Source organism: Delphinus delphis, chromosome 3 (genome assembly GCF_949987515.2).
Source record: "Delphinus delphis chromosome 3, mDelDel1.2, whole genome shotgun sequence".
Classification (NCBI taxonomy): domain Eukaryota; kingdom Metazoa; phylum Chordata; class Mammalia; order Artiodactyla; family Delphinidae; genus Delphinus; species Delphinus delphis.
This window is the reverse complement of record NC_082685.1, coordinates 46,563,344-46,585,374: the sequence shown is the minus strand read 5'-3', so window position 1 is coordinate 46,585,374 and position 22,031 is coordinate 46,563,344. Positions and strand designations below refer to the sequence as shown.

The 22,031-nt window shown below is 37.5% G+C and overlaps 1 protein-coding gene and 2 pseudogenes across 1 annotated transcript in view; 1 reads left to right on the top strand and 2 right to left on the bottom strand.

Annotated features, from left to right (window-relative positions):
• Positions 1-22,031, bottom strand: part of LOC132423139 (zinc finger protein 300) — a 120,890-nt gene that overhangs the window by 80,252 nt on the left and 18,607 nt on the right. Inside the window, exons 4-5 of the mRNA XM_060008510.2 lie at positions 19,841-20,272; positions 598-906 (exon numbers count right to left, since the gene is read on the bottom strand). The gene's annotated coding sequence lies outside the window, so the exon portion shown is untranslated. The remainder of the gene's footprint in view (positions 1-597; positions 907-19,840; positions 20,273-22,031) is intronic.
• Positions 13,219-14,210, bottom strand: LOC132422389 (testis-specific Y-encoded protein 1 pseudogene; annotated as a pseudogene).
• LOC132422388 (protein phosphatase 1 regulatory subunit 12A pseudogene) lies at positions 14,230-15,887 on the top strand (annotated as a pseudogene).

Genomic DNA, 22,031 nt, shown 5'->3' with positions numbered 1-22,031 from the left:
AAAATCACACTTTTCATAATAATCCTATCTTTTTTGATTTGTTTGGTCTTGTTTCAAAATGATCATTTTTATGCGGGGCACCAGACTAAGGGCATAATGGTTGAGAAGAGATTTGACCTTTAAGGTTGCGTATGACCTGTGGAAATTTTAATGTATGTAAAAAACAGTAGGGCTGATCATCAAGATTCCCTGATCCCGTTACTGCTCCCTCCAAATCTCTGAATCCTCGGACCTAGCAATCACATACCCCACAGATCTGCCCCATGCCCACCACATCACTGACTGCCACATGGATGCCCTCATCATTTAGTCCACAGTCTCCCTCACCAATCACTGAATCCTCAGAGTCCCCTAAATCCCTGACCCAGTCATCACCAGTCAGTCCCCCTACACACCATTTCTGATCCCACAGACAACTCCGTCACTGACACACCGTTATCCAATTACTAACCTCACAGCTCACCCCATCCCTGACTCCCAAATAAGCCCAACCCTAATCCTACATACCTTCCCCACCAGTGACTTCATCAGTCTCCAATCACTGATACTCACGGACCCCTCCCGTCCCATTACCAATCCAAAAGACTCACTCCTCACCACACATGTCCGCCTTCTGACCTGCAGTTCCGTTATCAGATCTAGAAACGCCCGTCACGGCTTAACCCGGGACAGCTGTCACATCCATAGCGGCGAACTCTCCCGCTTCCTGTCTGGGTGAGCAAAGCACTGGGCTCCCGGGCCTGCGCTGTTCGGTACCGGGCAGCTTTGCCCACTCCGCACCCTGGGCGGCTTTGTTCAGGAGGCAATATGGCCGCTCCCATGCGCTGTGTCTCAGTGGGAGCCGCCATCTTGAGAGGCCGGCCGGTTCCGTACAAGCAGAGGAATTCGGTTTATTCGGAGGCTGGGCTGTACCACCGCGGCAGCGAGGGTAGGGGGAAAAGATGACATAAAGGAGAATTATACAAACCAGTAACATGCAAAATTTTGCAGAGAGATTTTATAGGAGGACTGGGTAAGCAGTTTGAGTGAATGTCCTCTATTAGAAAGCTTCATTTGGTGGAAGAGGAAGAATTTGGAACAGTAAAATATTCTCATTGGAGACTTTACCTAAAAGTGTTTGTAAATGGCACAGCCCTCTACCGGGCGATTCTACTTGCTGAGAGGGGTGAAAACGTGGAATGGAGATTCCACTGTGGGAAAAAGGGGCCAGAATGATGGAAGAGTTCACTGAGGAGCAGAGAAAGAGGACACACAGAAATAATGAACTTTACGCTAAAAACGACTGTATGGAATTCTCTAGGGGAAACTACTACAACTGCAGTAACAAGTTGCAGAGGCCGACTGAAGAAAATAAAGTGAGAGGGAAGAGGAGATGAGAATCAGAGACTAGGAGAAAACAAGAATAATGGGGGAAGGAGAAGCTTGTGGAGACAGACAGATGGGAAACTTAAGCGTGAAAAATGGAAGCACAGGAACAGAAGTGGGAAACCGGACACAACACAGGAGACTGAGACCGAGAAGGAGGAGACTAAAACAACAGAAGGAAAGAAAAGAGAGGAAGAGAGTGAGGAGGTTAGACTTCAGGGAAAAAAATAACTTGATTAAAAAAAAAAGAACCAACGAAACACATCATAACTTTTACCTTACATCAAGCTTTTTTACTTAAAAAAAAAGGCATACTAACAAAGTGCTGGTTCCTGTACATAAATAGATACAATTTTGAATCATCATAGATTTCACAACAGCCATGATTTCTGGCTTGTGTGTAATTAAGTGAGCAGCAATTTTACATTAGCAGTTTTGTTTCCCATGTCAAATAAAAACATGTCTGGATTTAGATATGAAGACATTTTATTCAGAAAGATTACTGCAATAGGGAGAATGCACCAATCTCAGAAAGCTGCAACACCTCACAGAAATCAAACAGAATCAAACAAATCAAACAGAAAAAGGCTTTTCTTTAGTAGGGAGGTGTAAGAAGGGTTAGCAGGAACTTTAAGAGATGGAGGTGTGCAAGTGGCAAAACCAGGGTACTTTAACAGGAAATGTTTCTAGGGTCTTCGGATTCTGAGAGTAAGCTGCTGAGGGAGGATGTTGCGCATATCCTTACCCTTTAATGTATGTTTAAACTTGGGGGCAAGCCAAAATTTAGGAGTATGAGGGGAGGAAAAAGGCCTAAAATTTCGTCAAGACAAAGAAGAGGGTAAGAAATGGGCAACCAACAGCACTCCAATTTAAACTTCCACAGTTACATCAATCTTTATTGAACGTCTTGTGCGTAAGACACTGTAGTCACTCACTGTGTTATGCACTAAGGGTATAGTAATGATTAATTCAGAATCCTAAAGCAGTGATACCAGTGGAAGTTGATATGGGAAGGGATCAGATTGTGCAGAGCCATGTAGAAATTGTGAAAATGTTAGCCCTTTTCCTAAGCATGATGGGAAGCTGTCCTTATTTTAATATTTAATTTAAAAAGAAGGTAGAGAGGAGTCCTCTCCTATAATAAAAGAAATAAAAATTAAAGCCACAGTAATTTACTATTTCTCATCTATTACCTTGTTAAAAAAAAAAGTATTCTTAGTTTGGAAATACACAGTGTTAGTAGAGTCATGGGAACCTGGAATTCTCATATATTACTCATGGGACAGAAAAATGGTATAGCCCCTATATAGAAGATTCAGCAATAGTTAACAAAACTATATGTATTCATTATCTATTGCTGTGTAACGAATTACCTGAAATTTAGCAGTCTGAAACTGTATACATTGTTGTAGTTAACTGTTTCATAGTTTCTGTGATTGGAGAATGTGGGAATAGCTTAGCTGGGTGGTTCAGGTCTAGTCTGTCATGAGGTTGCAGTCAAGCTGTCAGCCAGGGCTGCAATTATTTCAAGGCTGAACTGGAGGAGGATATGCTTCTAAACTCGATCAAGTAGCTGATGACAAGCCTCAGAATTTCAATTTCCAAGCTCAGTTATTCACCATGGGGGAATTTCCTTCGGCTACTCTATTATCCTCATGACATGGTAGGGGTCTTCCCTCTCAAGCCTCCCTCTTAGTATGGAAGCGGGCTTCTACCCACACCAGTGAGTCAAGGGAAAGATAGAGAGCACACACAAGATAGAAGCCATAGTCTTCTTATAACCTAAATTAAAAATGACATCTCATTACTTCTTTTGTATTCTATTTCCTGAAAGTGAATCACTAAGGGTGCCCACAATCAAAGGAATGGGAATTGAGCTCTACCTCTTAAGGGGAGGATTATCAAAGCATCTAAACCCACAACACTACATGTAAGCTTTTGCCTTTTAACTCAGAAACTCCATTCCAGGAATATATCCCAAATACACATTGGCAAAAAAAAAAAAAAAAAAAAAAAAAAAAAATTACTCATTGCACTACTATTTTTAATACCAAAAGACATCAGTCAACCCGAACATCTACTAACAGGTCTAGCTGTATAAATTACAGTATACACACAAAACAGTACTATTCAGCTGTAAGAGAGAGACAGAGAGAAGTGTCTCTATGTACTAATATGGAGGTAACTTCAGGATATAATGTTATATGAGGGGAAAAAAAGTAGAAAAAAATGAAAATAGTTTGTTATTACCATTTATTTTCTAAAAATGTGAATATGTATACAGTTAATTCTACTTATTCATGGTAGCTATGTTCAGTTAAGTTGCTGCAAACACAGAATTAGTGAATACTGAACCATTTCTCCAAAGGGGAATAAATCAACATAAAATAGATTATAATCTTAAATTACAACTTTGTATAATTAAGATTATAACCTTAAAAACAACTTATGTTGGTGGATTCTATTTTCTTTATTTTACCAAAAAAAAAAAAACCCCAAGGTTCAGAACAGTTAAGTAATTTGCCTGAGGTCCAGTAACAAAGGCCAGAGTTAGATTCAAACCCTATCCAACTGACTCCAGAGCTGGAGTTTCTTGCACTACACTGAATTGCCCCTACCATCCCCGTCATCTGTTCATCTCTGTATGAGAGCTGAAACAGGAAGGCAGAGCATCCCCTTGTTTAAACTCAGCCGGGAATGTGTGCATGTGGTAACTCAAATTTTTTGCTACTCTGTGCATGTCTGCCAATGACTGAAAAAACACTGTGAGTATCGATTTTGATATTATAAATACATTTTAGCAAGTAGGTGAATTTGCAGATACAGAATCTGTGAATAATGAAAATCAACTGTATATGTTTACCTTAAAAATAAAAAGCAAATGATGGAAGAATAAGCCATCAAATAAAATATAATCTACAAAAGGTATTATTAGTTATCTATTGAATTGTAGCAACCTACCCCAAAACTTAGTGGCTTAAAACAACACACATCTATTGTTTCACAGTTTATGTTGGCCAGGAATCTGGACATGGATTATCTGAGTCCTCTGCTTCGGGGTCTTCTACAAATCTATAATCAAGGTATTGGCCCAGGCTGGGGTCTCTTTCATCTGAAGACTCAAATGGGGAGAGATTCATTTCCAAGCTCAACTACATGATTGTTGGCACAATTTAATGCCTCAAGGATTGTTGGACTAAGGGCATTCATGTCTTTGCTGGTTGTTGAGAGGAAGCCACCCACAGTACTTTGCCATCCAACTTACAACTTGCTTATCTATGGAGTCAAGAGAAGAGTCTGTAAGCAAGATGGAAGTCACAAACTTTTATAATCTTATTATCAATATATAAGTGACATCCCCTCTATGTTGCCATATGCCATTGGTTAGAAGCTACTTACTTATGCAGAGGGTATTACAAAAGGCCATGAATATCAGGAGGTGGGAATAACTGGCTACCTTAGACACTTCCTACCCCAGGGAGGAAGGAAATAAGATAGAAGGGACAGAAATCATACCTAATTTTCTTTGAATATACCATGTTCTGTTGATTTGACTTTGTAACCACAAAAAATTTTACATAATTATAAAACAAAATTAAATTTTATAAACCAATTCCAAACTTCTGTTTCTGATCAAAGTGAAGTAATAGGGAACGGATGGGAACTTTCACCTGAACCAATGGAAGAACCAGAGAAGTGTATGAAGCAATGGCTTTAAAGGTATTAGACATCAGGCTGTGAAGGACAGTGACCCTTGAGAGATGGGAAACAAATTGAGCTGACCCCTCTGATTGCCCAGTTTACTGCGTTGAGAACACTTCTAGGTATGACACAGGACAAGAGAGTCCAGGCAGGGGCCAACAGACTTCCAGAGTGGAGGAGAAAGAACTAATAGTACAGAAAGACCAAGGCAGCTATAGTCACAGAGCAGAAGCCAAAGAGGAGAAAGCTGCACAGAAAGAGAGCTCCAGAGACTTGCAGAGGGTCCACTTCTAGTATTTAGGAGAGTACTGGTCAGTGCATATATGTAAGGAAAATCAGAGTCTGGGAAAAGAGACACCAGAAAGGAAGGAGGAAACAGTAACTGAAGCTCACAGAAAGTCAAGATTAATGCCTGTCCCCACCAGCCAGACTGGAAAACTTTACAATTCCCTGGGAAGAATACACAGAAGGGTCTTGCCTCAATAGTGGGAAATTATTAGCTCTATATTTATATCTTGCTCTGGTGCCACCTAACAATTGTTTCCAAGTAACCTAACTGAACTACAGAAAAAAGCTTCAAAAATATGTATTGGAACACAGAAGTATCTATCATCCAACAAGGTAAAATTCACAATGTCTACCACTAAATCAAGAATTATCAGGCATGTATAGAAACTGGAAAATGATACTCATAATGAAGAGAAAAATCAGTCAAAGAAGAAAAAACAGAGCAGAATTGAAAAAGATGTTGGAAATTGTAGCAATAGATATTAACAAGTCACTATAGATCTTGCAGTCATTAAAAGGATAATGTGAGAATATTATGAACAACTTCAGCCTCATAAATTTGGCAAGGTAGAAGAAATGGACCATTTCTTCAAACACCAAAACTCAACTAAGATGAAATAGATCATCTGCATGGTCCTATAACTATATAAAAAGTTGATTTTTAAAGACCTCACAAAAAAGGAAAAATGGTTTCACTGGAGAATTCTACCAAAATTTAAAGAATTAACACTGATTTTACATAATCTCTTCCAGAAAACAGAAGAGGAGGGAATACTCCCCAAATCATTTTATCAGGAAATTATTACCAAAACCATACCAAGACTGTACAGTGAAAGAAAACTACAGATCAATATCTCCCATGAACGTAGACATAAAAATCCTCAAAAAATATTAACAAACAAAATTCAACAATCTATAAAAAAAATTATACACTATGACTAAGTGAAATGTATTCCAAGTATTCAAAGCTGGCTCAAAATAGAAAATTAACCAACAAGATACAAAGAAAAAGTAAATGATTATACCAATTGACACAGAACAGGCATTTGACAAAAATCCAATACTCATGAATGATAAAAAAAAATTCTCAGCAAAATAGTAACGGAGAGGAATTTCCCTAACTTAATGAAGAGCATATACCAAACAAACAAAAATCAAAAAAATACAACCCACAGAAAATATAATACTTAATGATGAAAGATTGAATGATTCCCCTCTTAGATCAGGAACAAGACAATGATGTTTGCTCTCACCATTCTCCTTCAACATAATACTGGAAATTCTACCCACCAAAATAACACAAGAAAGAAAAATTAGAAGCATACAGATCAGAAAGGAAAGAAATAAAACTGTCCCTATATGCAAATGACATGAATGATTGTCTATGTAGGAAATCCAAAGGAATTTACCAATATTGTGCCTAAAACTAAGTGAGTTCAGCAAAGTAAGAGGATACAAGATCAACACAAAAATCAATCACATTTCTCTATACTAATAAAAACATGCAAACACAAATAAAAACAGTACCATTTTTAATCACTCCAAAGAAATTGAAACACTTAGGCTTACACTTATCAAAACATGTAGGATTTTAGGAAGAAAATCACAAAATGTCATTAAAAGAAATCAAATAGAGATATACCATGGTCCCTGATATGAAGACTATAAACAATAAAGATGTTAATGATGCCCAAATTGATCTATAGGCTTAAAGCAATTTCTCTTAAAAATGATAGCAAGTTTTGTTTTGATTTTTGTAGACTTAGATAAAATTATTTTAAAATTTATATGGTGTTCCTTAAAAAAACTAAAAATAGAGTTCCCATATGATCCAGCAATCCCATTCCTGGGCATATATCCAGAAAAGATGAAAACTCTAATTTGAAAAGATACATGCACCCCAATGTTCATAGCAGCACTATTTACAGTAGCCAACACATGGAAACAACCTAACTGTCCATCAACAGATGAATGGATAAAGAAGATGTTGCACATATATAAAATGGAATATTACTCAGCCATAAAAAAGAATGAAATAATGCCATTTGCAGCAACAAGGATGGATCTAGAGATTATCATACTAAGTGAAGTAAGTCAGAAAGAGAAACACAAATATCATAAGATATGACTTATATGTGGAATCTAAAAAAAGATACAAATGAACTTATTTACAAAACAGAAATAGACTCACAGACATAGAAGACAAACTTACGGTCATCAAGGGGAAAGGTAGGGAGGAATATATTAGGAGTTTAGGATTAACAGATAGACACTACTATATATAAAACAGATAAACAACAAAGACGTATCGTATGGCACAGGGAACTAGATTCAATATCTTGTAATACCCTATAATGGAAAAGAATCTGAAAAAGAATACATATATATATATATATATATATATATATATATATATATATATATACGAATCATCTTGCTATACAACTGAAACCAACACAACACTGTATATCAACTATACTTCAATAAAAAGTTGCTTGTTGGGCTTCCCTGGTGGCGCAGTGGTTGAGAGTCCGCCTGTCGATGCAGGGGACACGGGTTCATGCCCCGGTCCGGGAGGATCCCCCATGTCGCAGAGCGGCTAGGCCCGTGAGCCATGGCCGCTGAGCCTGCGCATCTGGAGCCTGTGCTCCGCAACGGGAGAGGCCACAACAGTGAGAGGCCCGCATACCGCATTAAAAAAAAAAAAGTTGCTTGTTTTGAAAAAAAACTTACATGGAAAGAAACAGGCCCTAGAATAGCTAAAACAATCTTGACAATGAAGAAACAAGTGGAAGGAATTACTCCCACAACTTCTATTAAACATTGTACTGGAGTTTCTAGTCAGTGCAATAAGGCAAAAAAGAAATTAAAACCGTCTGGTTGGGAAAGGAAAGGGTAAAACCACATTCACTTGTAGATAACATGATCTTCTATGAAGAAAACCCAATGTATTCTACCAAAAAATGGTACTAGAACTAATTAGTAAGCTCAGGAAGGTTGAAGTATACCAGATCAATATACAATAATTAGTTGTACTTCCATATACAATCAATAAATAACCAGAAATTAAAATTTAAAACATCTACAGTAGAATTTTTAAGTATGAAAGGTTTGGGGGCAAATCTGACAAAAGATGTGAAACACCTGTACACTGAAAACTATAAAACAATGCTAACAGAAATGAAAGACTTAAAGGAGCTACATCACATTCATGTGTCAGCTCATTATTTTTATAATGTCTAATGCTGCAAATTGACTTATAAGTTCAGTGCAATCTATTCAAAACAGCAGCAAGCTTTAGAGGAGAAACTGACAAGGAAAGAAAGAAAACTGTCACTGTATGAGAAGGACAGTTTTATATTCACACGGAAAGGAAAAGGACCAAGAATCGCCAAAACAATTTAGCAAAAAAAAAAAAAAATTAACTTTGAGGCTTAACACTACCTGATCTCAAGGCTTATTATACACACACTGCAATAATCAAGAGTGTGGTATTGGTGTAAAGATAGAAAAATGTATAAATGAAACAGAATAGATAGTTCAGAAATAGATCCAAGTGATACAATAACAAAGGCAATTCTGTGGGGGAAAGAATCACCTTTTCAACAAATAGTGCTGGAATAATTGGATATCCATAATTTAAATTGAAACCTTAATCCATTCTTCATACTACATACAAAAAAATTAACTCAAAATGGCTCATAGCCCTAAATATAAAATCTAAAACTCTTAGAATAAAATGCAGGAGAAATCCTTTGTGACCTAGGATGAGGCAAAGATTTCTTAGTTGATACCAAAAGCACAAATCATAAAATAATAAATGATAAATTGGACCTCTGGTATTCAAAAGACACAATTTAAGAGAATAAAAAGAGAAGCCACAGACTAGGAGAAATTGTTTCCAAGTCATATATCTAATAAGGAACCATCAGCCAGAATATATGAAGACCTCTAACAACGAAATTATTTAAAACTGACCAAAAGATTTAAACAGACACTTCACTAAAGATATACTGATGGCAAATAAGAATAGGAAAAGATGCCCAACATCATTAGTCATCAGGGAAATACTATGGTATCATAATGAGATGCCATTAATCACTTACTAAAATGACTATAATTTTAAAAACTAATATTACCAAATACTGGCAAGGATGTAGAGAAATGAACTTTTACACACAGCTAGTGGGAATGTAAAATGGTGCAATCCCTTTGGAAAACAGGCAATTCCTCAGGTTAAGTATTCACTGACTATATGATCCAGCCATGCCACTCCTAATGTTTATCCAAGAGAATTAAGTATTAGGCATGTGCACAATACAACAAACAACATCCAATACATGTGCATGCAAACATTTGTACAGGAATGTTCATAGCAGCTTTATTTGTAAAAGCCAAAAACTAAAATTAACTCAAATGTCCATCATAGGCATCCATACGATAGAATACTAATCAGCGACAGAAAGGAATGAACTCTTGGTACACATAGAAAATCGGATTAAATTCAAAATAAGTACGCTGAGTGAAAGAAATCAGTAAAAACAAGAGTGCATACATTATGATTCTTCTTATATCAAATTCTAGAAAATGAAAATGGATATATAGTGGCAGAAAACAGGTCAGTCGTTGCCTGGGGATGAGGCAGAGAGCCAGTTGGGGAAGAGGAATTAATTTCCAAGCGATAAGAAAAAACTTAGGGGGATGATGGACATTTTCATTCTCTTGACTGTGGTGACAGTTTCACTGGTGTATACATAAACCAATGTTATCAAATATGTGCGATTTTTTGTCTATTAAACCTCAATAAACCTGCTTTTAAAAAACCCTACAGCATGCCTTAAAATGCCCTACATTATCTTCCTCAATTTTTTTGACATCATTATAAACCACTTCCTCTCATTCATTCCACTTCAGACATTCTTGTTCTTCTTCAACTCACTTTCACTTTAGGGCTTTTGAGAATGCTCCTCTTACTAGTATACAGATTTATCACTACTCTCACCAATTACCATAGCAAATAAGAAATATTTAGATTATCTCCCCAAAATGGAAATACCTTTTTCTTCTGGTCTTCCCTTCTCTTCTCATCTTTCTTACTCCCAACTTACCCACACCTTAAAAGCTTTCTGATGTATAAAATTTTGGGTAGGGCTTCCCTGGTGGCACAGTGGTTGAGAGTCCGACTGCCAATGCAGGGGACACAGGTTCGTGCCCCGGTCTGGGAAGATCCCACATGCCGCGGAGCGGCTGGGCCCGTGAGCCATGGCCGCTGAGCCTGCGTGTCCGGAGCCTGTGCTCCACAACGGGAGAGGCCACAACAGTGAGAGGCCCATGTACCGCAAAAAAAAAAAAAAATTTTGGGTAATTCCACTCAGGTTATTAAATGAGTAAAACTGTTCATTCACTCTATCATTTAGTTGTTCAGCAAATATTCAGTGAACATCTACTATGTGTCACGCACTCTTTTATAGCTTCAGCTATATCATTTTAATACAGCTAAATATTCCTGTTCCATTCATACTTAAATGCTACCAAAATGGATAGACAATAAACAATAAACAAGATAAATTACAATATGACAAAAGTTACCATTTAAAAAGTGAACTAAAACAAGGAAAATTAGGAATGCTTAGGGGAGTGTTGTTGTATCACACATGGAGTCTGCTACTCTTAGAGAATTCTGATCTAACCAGTCATCTAAGAACTCACACTCATAATACAGTGTAATTCTACAGTGATAGAACACTGTATAATGATAATTAAGAGTGTACGCTCCCTAGCTCTACCAGAAGAAAAAGAATAATAAAGATTAGAGCAGAGATAAACAAAATAGACAATAAAAACCAACAGAGAAAATTAATGAAACCAAGAGTTTGTTCTTCAAAAAGATCAACAAAATTGGCAAACCTTTAACTAGACTTACTAAGAAAAAAGAGAAGAAATTCAAATAACTAAAATCAGAAATGAAAGAGGGGACATTACAACTGATTTTACAGAGCTAAAAAAGATTGTAAGAGAGTACCATGAACAACTGTACACCAACAAATTGAATAATCTAGATGAAATAAATTCCTAGAAACTCAAAACTTACCAGTACTAAATCATGAAGAAATAGAAAATCAATAGATTTAAAACCAGTAAGGAGATTGCATAAGTAATCAAAAACCTCGCAATACATAACCCTGACTACAACTGTTGGGGGCACTTTCCTCCACAGTAGAGGTCAAGGAGACAAGAAGGTCATATTTCACCCCATTAAAGATGAAGAGTCTGAAACACAAAGAAAAGCAAGATCTAGACAAGCAAGACAGTCTAGAAGATCAACACAGCATAGACTGATCTTTAGGAAGCTGAAAAAACAATATGAAGAAGTCATTGTACCCAAATCAGAGAAAAAGGAAAAGAAAAAGGGGGAAAAGGAAAGCAGGATAAAGAGAAGGAAGAAGGAAAGAAGCAGAAACATCTAGAGAAGATAAATATGAACAAAAGTACTTCAGAACATATGATAAGATTTATCAGCCTTGTCTCCCAAGGCAATAGAAATAAAAGAATAAACAAATGCAACCTAATCAAACTTATAAGCTTTTGCACAGCAAAGGAAACCATAAACAAAATGGAAAGAGACAACCTACAGATGGGGAGAAAATACTTGCAAATGATGTGACTGACAAGGACTTAATTCCAAAATATATAAACAGCTCATACAACTCAATAACAAAAAACCAACCCAGTCAAAAAATGGGCAGAAGAGCTAAATAGATGTTTCTCCAAAGAAGACATACAGATGGCCAACAGACACATGAAAAGATGCTCAACATTCTAATTATTAGAGAAATGCAAATCAAAATTACAATGAGGTACCACCTCACACCAATCAGAATGGCCGTGATTAAAAAGTCTACAAGTAATAAATGCTGGAGAGGATGTGGAGAAAAGGGAACCCTCTTACACCATTGCTGATGTAAATTGGTGCAGCCACTATGGAAAACAGCATGGAGGTTCCTCAAAAAACTAAAAATAGAGTTGTCATATGATCCAACAATCCCATTCCTGGGCATATACCTAGACAAAACTATAATTCGAAAAGATACATGCACCCCTATGTTCATAGCAGCATTATTTACAATAGCCAAGACAGGCAACCTAAATGTCCACTGACAGATGAATGGATAAAGAAGATGTGGTGTATACACACACACACACACACACACACACACACACACACACACACAAAATGGAATACTACTCAGCCATAAAAAAGAACGAAATAATGCCATTTGCAGCAACATGGATGCAACTAGAGATTATCATACTATGTAAAGTAAGTCAGAAAGAGAAAGGCAGATACCATATGACATCACTTATATGTGGAATCTAAAATATGACACAAATGAAATTATCTATGAAACAGAAACAGACTTACAGACATAGAACACAGACTTGTGGTTGCCAAGCGGAGGTGAAGGGGTGGGGAGGGATGGGGTGAGAGTTTGGGATTAGCAGATGCAAACTACTATATATAGAATGGATAAACAACAAGGTTCTACTGTATTGCACAGGGAACTATATTCAATATCCTGTAATAAAACATAATGGAAAAGAAAAAAAAATTATCAGCCTTACAGACAAGAACTCACTTCAAGTTCAACCACTCCATCCTGTTCACTTTCTTTCTTTCTTTTTTTTTTTGGTAACTTGTTAGCTTGTTTATGTCTCTCTGGGCATCATTCCCCACATGTGGGGCCCAGCTCTCTGGAACCTTCACTGGCCATCTTTTCCTCGTTTCTCCCCTGGGCACCAGAACCGCATAGGTAGATACATCCATGCGTCTCCCGCATCTATAGACGCCTCCTGCCTCTTGTGCTATTTGGCCAAACTCTGAGGCTCCCCCGGCACCTTCATCTCCGGGTCTGTCCTGGTGGGGCCTTCCTCCCTAGGGTAGTAGTGCAGGGGATTGGGCCACAGTTCCTCGCCGATGATCTCAGCAATCCTGTTAGACCCTGGGCAGTTGTGGTCAGACAACCAGTTGGGGAAGTTAAGGCTGGTGGTGTCCTGCCTGCAGTTGGGGGCTCCTCATTCATAATCCCAGAACCACTGGACGGGAGTGGAACGATATGCCCTATATCCAGCAATGCTAAGGTGATACTCCTTAATGATCATGTCATTCCAGCAGCAGGTGTTGTTCCAAAAGAAAAACATCAACCTGCAGTGGTGCCTGGGATGGCCCAGTTCCTGCACCTCCAAATTGATCATGCAGCTGAGCGTGTCTTCATCTTGGTCACTGATCATGGCCGATATCTGGGAGTGGTTCATAATGGCTCTGGCCCATAAGCCAGGAATGCCCTGGATGATGGCCCTTCTGCGATCCAACTGAGGATTCCGGCTCTGACTGATCTTGCACTTGCTCTGCTGGCTTGGGCATTCAGAGTGCTCAGCTCTAACTGCAGGGCTCCCAGTGCCTCCAGCAGGGGCCGGGCAGTCGTGGGTCCCAGTTCTGGCTCTTCCTGCCCCTGCTCCTGGGGCTTCTCCTCCTGCTCCCCCGCCTGCATCTCCTCTTGCTCCTCCTCCACCACCACCTCCACCACTTGCAAGATGTCCTCCACCAGCAGCCCTAACTCTTCCCGGATCCCCGCCACCTCTCCCTCCTCCAGGGCCACACCTTGCTGCACGACCTCCACCCTGAAGATGGTGGCCTCCTTGCCTGACCCACCAGCTAGTGTCCATGCTGTACCCACCTCCCCCACCGCACCTGGGGACCCGCAGGCCCCTGCTTCCTGAGCACCCCCTCCCACAACTAGGATGACCCAGGGTCCCTGGGCAGCGCTGCCTTCCCCAGACCCCGCCTCACTCACCATGTGGCCCTGGTCCTGAGCTGGGGCAGCTGCGAAGGAGCGGGAGGTGGAAACACAGCACGTGGCCTGCAGAGCAAGCAGGCCCAGCGACCAGAGTCACCCTGCGCCACGGACCTCGGGGTGGGGGGTGAGGGCATCCTGTTCACGTTCTACCATGAACAGTTCACTCTACGATTCAAGTCATCTAAACAGGCCAAACAATCTTGTAGGTATAACTTCTGCGTATTCCAGAAGATTAGAAAATGAAAAAGAGGGAGAAAAGAGAGAAGAAAAAAGAGAAAACAAGCACACCCTAAATCAATCAGAGAGCAACAGTGACCAAGAGAGAAAAGAAGATCTACAGGAGTTTCATTTTGGACACAAGATAGAGACGAAAATGAAAAAGAACAACAATCAGATACAGATGGGAGATCCAATAAGAAAGAAACTTAGGTGGATTCCATTACTAGATGTGAAACAAGTTCTATGTCATCTAGTGATTGGTATTAATTCCTTGCTGGGTTGCTCTGGATCATACAGTTACTTTAAAAAAAGAAAGACTTACAGTAGCAGGCTAGAAAAGGATAACTTACCTGACTTTAAAAAGCTTTATGAACAAATTCGAACTGAAAATGAAAAGCTGAAAGCCTAGCTACATGATACATATATGAAACTGACAGATCTTAAACTGCAATTAGAAAAGGCCACCAGAGACAAGAAAGATTTGCAGATAGGTCACTATTGGGAGTTGGGAAAAAAGGGGACAGAGAGCTCTAAAAAGAATATCTCAAGTGAAAGAAGAGCTCAAAATGTTAACAGATCTAAAAGCAGACAACCAGAGGCTAAAGGATGAAAATGGGGACTTGAGCAGAGTCATAAGCAAACTTTCCAAATTAAATAAAAAGCAGCAAGTAATGGAATTGTACATATTTGCAATCCCATGGACCATAACTGAAAGTCACTGGAAACTGGGAAGGATCCTTGGAGGCTATCATTTTTGGATATGCTGCCAATTGCCTACTTATCTAGGATTTCTGTTTCATTTTGTTTTTCTTTTTTTTTCCTTGTATCGAGGTCATTGTTTCATGTTAATGCAGCTGCTGAGAAGTGGGGTTTTTCATTTAGTTATTTTAAATAACTGAGAAAACTTGTGTACAACTCCAGCATATAAAGAAAGTGTTCAAGGCCAGATATGCCTCAGATATTTAACCAGCAAGCCTTAGTTGTACATAAATACTTTGGTGTCAACAAAAACTTTCGGCTCTCACAGAAGACAGTTATTCAGCATTTTTTGATCTGCCAGTTTTCAGTTTTTCAATATTTTAGTTTTTTTTGCTTTACATCTAAGTTTGGGTTTGTATTTTTTCTTTATAACTCTTCATGTGGCAGACATTTCTATGTTTTCATACCTTTATCATTTACAGAAAAGAACATGTGCTCTTCTGAGATTGTTGTTAGGTGCAGGCTAATGCTGTGTTGTCCCCCAGCTGGAACTGAGTTGCTTGGAGGAACATTTTTTTCTCATTGTTTGTGCAATATGCATTTATTTCTTATATGAATGCTTTAAAGTCAATTGAGATTAGATTTTTCTAAGTCCTACTTTCTGCCTTCACTGGTAGGATGTTGTTTCTGTTGTTTATTATTGTAGAATAAGAGATTAGACCCTGTAATCTTCACATTCATTTTGCAGGTACTGAGTGATACTGTATATATAAGTGTGTGTTGCTTGATATTTAGAAAACCCCGTGGCACACTTGACTATTTTCTTATTTCAAAAATCTGTTAACACAAGTAGGCTATTCCATAATAGTTAAAAGCAAAATTTGCTAACAATGTGATATAAAGACTTTAAAAAGTACCCTATCTTTATAAAACTTTTCCACTGTAAAGTGCTTTTATTTTCAGTTTTCATTTGATAGTTTTCAACCACAATTTAAGTTGCATAGATAAATGCTTCACATTTCAAATACCTATATTTATCTGAGTGTTGTCTAAAATTGTTGTGCTAGCCAAAGTAATGCTATGAAGTCATTTCCAGATTTAACCCATGAGTTAATGTTAAATGCATTGTTATTGCCATGGGAAGAGGCACTGACTTTGATACTACCAGCATATCAAGACTATACATGTACCAGTGACCTTTAAAAAAAAAAACCAAGTACATAATGAATATGGCTTTTATTTGGACAAATAGCTTTATATTTTAATTAAACCATGCAAAAACTATTACATCTTTCTAGCATGTAACTGTCTCCTTATCCACTGAACATTTCAGACTTTTGAATAAATTGTACATTGGAAAGCTTATGGTCACTAATTGTATTACTGATTGTAGTGTATATTACACAAAATGTGAATTTGTCCCCCCTCATTTTAGAAGGTCACTGTGTTCTACTGCCTATCTGAGATTATTTTGGGGTTGGGAAAGAGTGTTTTCCCAGAAGGATTGTAAGTCTTCTCTCTCGATGGGTTTTATGAAGACGTGAGGTTATGTTCTTACCACCAAGCTCAGGATTCTAGATATTTAAAGGTACAAGGATAGTTACGGGAATTTTATTTTGATTTGAATTGTATGAATAGAACATCTGAATATAGAGAATTTCCATGATCTTATGAGGGCATAAAATACACAGATAATTGAACAGTTTGAGGGACTGCACAACATTTACGTATGAAAACAGGAATAAAATTAAGAAAACAATTTCATTTATAGTAGCAAGAAAAAGAATAAAATACACGGGACTAAAGTTAATCAAGGAGACAAAAGACTTGTACATGGAAAACTACAAAACACTGCTGAAAGAAATTAGAGAAACACACAAACGGAAAGAAATCTCATATTCATGGACTGGAAGATTTAATACTGTTAAGATGTAAATATCCAAAGTGGTCTACAGATTCAATGTAATTTCCATCAAAACTCCAATAATGCTTTTTGCCAAAATAGAAAAATCCATCCTAAAATTTATATGTAACCTCAGGAAACACTGTATAACCAAAACAATCTTCAAAGGAAAAACAATGTTGTAAGTCTAACACATCCTGATTTCAAAACTTATTACAAAGCTACTGTAATCAAAAGAGTGTGGTATTGGCATAAGAAAAGACATATAAACCAACGTAATAGAACAGAGAGGACAGAAATAAACCCTTGCATATATGGTCAAATGATCTCAACAAAGATGCCAAGACCATTAAAAGGGGAAAGAACAGTCTTTTTCAATAAATAGCATTGGGAAAACTGGATAGCCACATGCAAAAGGATGAATTTGTACCTTATCTAACACCATATATAAAATTACCTCAAACTGGATCAAGGTCCTAAACAAGAGCCACCTGTCAAAGCTGCCTTTCAGAAATGAAGGAGAGATACTTTCCCAGACAGCAAAAACTGAGGAGGTTCATCACCACTATACCAGCTTTACAAGAAATGCCAAAAGGAATTCTTTAAGCTGAAATACTAGCTAGTAACATGAAAATATAAAACACAATTGTAAAGGTAAGTACATAGTCAAATTCGGAATATTCTAATACTATCATACAATGGTGTATTAACCACTTAACTCCAGTAGAAAGGTTAAAAAAGATAAAAGTATTAAAAATAACTGTAGCCAAAATAATTTGTTAATGGATATACAAGTAAAAAAACATAAACTGTTACATTAAAAACATAAAATGAGGGGGAGTAAAGGGTAGTTTTGTATGCAACCAGGTTATCATCAGCTTACAATAGAATAAGATATTTTATGTGAGCCTCATGATAATCACAGCAAAAACCTATTGTAGATACACAAAAGATAAAGAGAGGGGAATCAAAGAACACCTCTAAGGAAAATCATCAATTAACAAAGGAAGACAGCAAGAGAGGAAAAAAAGAAAAATAGAAATACAAGACAGTCAGGAAACAATAAGATGGCATCAATAAATCTTTGCTGATCAACAATTACTTTAAATTGATTAAATTATCCAGTCAAAAGGCATACAGTGGCTGAATAGATTAAAAAAACAACAACAAAACAAGACCCAATAATATGCTGCCTACAAGAGACTCACTTCAGCTTTAGGAACATGTATAGGTTCAAAGTTACAGAATGGGAAAAGATATTCCAAGCAAATGGAAACCAAAAGAGATCAAGCATAGCTATACTTATATTAGACAAAATATACTATAAGTTAAAAACTGAAACAGAGACAAAAAAGTTCATTATATAATGATAAAAGGGTCAATTAATCAAGATAATACAATATTATAAATATATATACACCCAACATTGGACTACCTAAATATTAGGCAAATACTAACAGGTCTGAAGAGAGAAATAAAACTACAGTAATAGTAGAGGACTTCAATACCCCACTTTCAACAATGGATAGATCATCCAGGCAGAAAATCAACAAAGGAACTTGAACTACATTTTAAATCAAATGGACACATACACAACATTTCATTCAACAGCAAAGGAATACACATTCTTCCCAATGGCACACAGGACATCCTCCAGGATAAATCATAAGATAGATCACAAAACAAGTCATAGCATATTTATGAAGAGTGAAACCATATCAAGTGTCTTTTCTGACCACAGTGGTATGAAACAAGAAATCAATAACAGAAGCAAAACTGAAAAGCTCACAAATATGTGCCCACTCTTGACACTTCTACTGAACATAGTACTAGAAGTACTAGCCAGAGCAATTAGTCAAAAAAAAAGAAAACAGCCATCCAAATTGAAAAGTAAAAAGTGTCTCTGTTCGCAGATGACATGACCTTATATACAGGCATACCTCAGACATATTGAGGGTAAAGTTCCAGGCCACTGCAATAAAGTGAAGAGCGCAATAAAGTGAGTTGCACAAATGTTTTGGTTTCCTAGTACATATAAAAGCTATGCTCAAAATAGAGTCATGTACCAAAATGTTAATTGCAGCTCTATTTACAATAGCCCGGAGATGGAAACAACCTAAGTGCCCATCATCGGATGAATGGATAAAGAAGATGTGGCACGTATATACAATGGAATATTACTCAGCCATAAAAAGAAACGAAATTGAGCTATTTGTAATGAGGTGGATGGACAGAGAGTCTGTCATACAGAGTGAAATAAGTCAGAAAAAGAAAGACAAATACCGTATGCTAACACATATATATATGGAATTTAAGGAAATAAAATGTCATGAAGAACCTAGGGGTAAGACAGGAATAAAGACTCAGACCTACTAGAGAATGGACTTGAGGATATGGGGAGGGGGAAGGGTAAGCTGTGACAAAGCGAGAGAGTGGCATGGACATATATACACCACCAAACGTAAAATAGATAGCTAGTGGGAAGCAGCCGCATAGCACAGGGAGATCAGCTTGGTGCTTTGTGACCACCTAGAGGGGTGGGATAGGGAGGGCGGGAGGGAGCGAGACACAAGAGGGAAGAGATATGGGAACATATGTATATGTATAACTGATTCACTTTATTATAAAGCAGAAACTAGCACACCATTGTAAAGCAATTATACTCCAATAAAGATGTAAAAAATATATATATACTGTAGTCTATTAAGTATGTAATAGCATTATATCTAAAAGCATGTAATACTTTAATTTATAAATAACTTATTGCTAAATAATGCTAACCACCATCTGAGCTTTCAGCGAGTCTTACTTTTTGTTGATGGAGAGTCTTGCCTCAATGTTGATGGCTGCTGACTGATCAGTGGCGGCTGCTGGAGGTCGGGGTGACTGTGGCAATTTCTTAAAATAAGACAACAGTGAAGTTTACCACATTAATTGACTCTTCCTTCACGTATGATTTCTCTGTAGCATGCAATGTTTGATAGCATTTTACCCACAGAACTTCTTTCAAAGTTGCAGTTAATCCTCTCAAACCCTGCCGCTGCTTTATCAACTAAGTTTAAGTAATACTCTAAATCCTTTGTTGTCATTTCAACAATCTTCACAACATCTTCACCAGAAGTAGATTCCATCTCAAGAAACCACTTTTTTTGCTCATTCATAAGAAGCAACTCCTCATCCGTTACAGTTTTATCATGAGATTGTAGCACCTCAGTCACATCTTCAGGCTCCACTTCTAATTCTGCAAGAATTACCAAAATGTGACACAGAGACAAAAAGTGAGCAAATACTGTTGAAAAAATGGCACCAATAGATTTGCTCAACACAGGCTTGCCACAAACCTTTGGCTTGTAAAAAACACATCTGCAAAACATAATAAAGTGAAGCATGATAAAGCAAAGTATGCTTGTACAGAAAACTAGAGACTTTACCAAAAAACTTGTTAAAATAATAAATTCAGAAAAGCTGAAGGATACAAAATCAATATGCAAAAATCAGTTATTCATCTATATACAAACAATGAACTATTGGAAAGAGAAAGTAAGAAAACAATCCCAGGGAATTCCCTGGCAGTCCAGTGGTTAGAACTTAGTGCTTTCACTGCTGAGGGCCTGGGTTCGATCCCTGGTCAGGGAACTAAGATCCTGCAAACCACACAGCATGGCCAAAAAAAGAAATCCCATTTACAACAGCATCAAAAACAATAAAATACTTAGCTATAAACTCAAACTGTAAACTGAAAACTCTACGATACCAATTTAAAAAACTGAAGAGGACACAAATAAATGAAAAGATATCTGTGTTCATAGCTTGGAAGATTTAATATTGTTAAAATGTCTATAGTAGCAAAACAATCTGTAGTTTCAATGCACCCACTATTAAAATTCCATTGGCATTTTTCACAGACATAGAAAAAACAATCCTAGAATTCATCAGGAACCACAAAGACACTGAATAGCCAAAGCAATACTGAAAAAGAAGAACAAAGCTGGAGGCAACACATTTCCTGATGTCAAATTATATTACAAATCTATAGTAATCAACAGAATGGTACTGCCATAAAAAGACACATAAACTAGCAGAACAGAATAGAAAGCACAGACATAAACCCATACACATACAGTCAGCTAATCTTCATCAAGAACACACAATGGAGAAGGGATAATCTCTTCATTAAATGGTGCTGGGAAAACTGGGTATCCACATTCAGAAGAATGAAACTGGACCCCTACCTTACACTACTCACAAAAGTTATCTCAAAATGGATTAAAGACTAAATTTACCTGAAACCATATAACTCCTAGAAGAAAACAGGGGAAAAGCTCCTTGACATTGGTCTTGGCAATGATTTTTTTTGGATATGACACCGAGAGCAGAGGAAATAAAAACAAAATAAACAAGTGGAACTACATCAAACTAAAAAGCTTCTGACTACAAGTAACTCAATTTCGTTTCTTTTTATGGCTGAGTAATATTCCATTGTATATGTCATACAGAGTGAAGTAAGTCAGAAAGAGAAAAACTAATACCGTATGCTAATGCATATATATGGAACCTAAAATAAAAATGGTACTAATGAACCTAATGGCAGGGCAGGAATAAAGACGCAGACATAGAGAATGGACTTGAGGACATGGGTGGCAGGGGAGGGGAAGCTGGCGTTAAGTGAGAGTAGCACTGACATATATACACTACCAAATGTAAAATAGATAGCTAGTGGGAAGCAACAGCATAGCACAGGGATCAGTTCGGTGCTCTGTGATGACCTAGAGGGGTAGGATAGGGAGGGTGGGAGGGAGGCTCAAGAGGGAGGGGATATGGGCATATATGTATGCATGTGGTTGATTCACTTTGTTGTACAACAGAAACTAACACAGCATTGTGAAGCAGTTATACTCCAATAAAGATGTATAAAAAATTTTAAAAATAATTATAAATCTAAATTAATTAATTAAAAGGCTTCTGAAAAGGAAATAATCAACAAAATGAAAAGACAACCT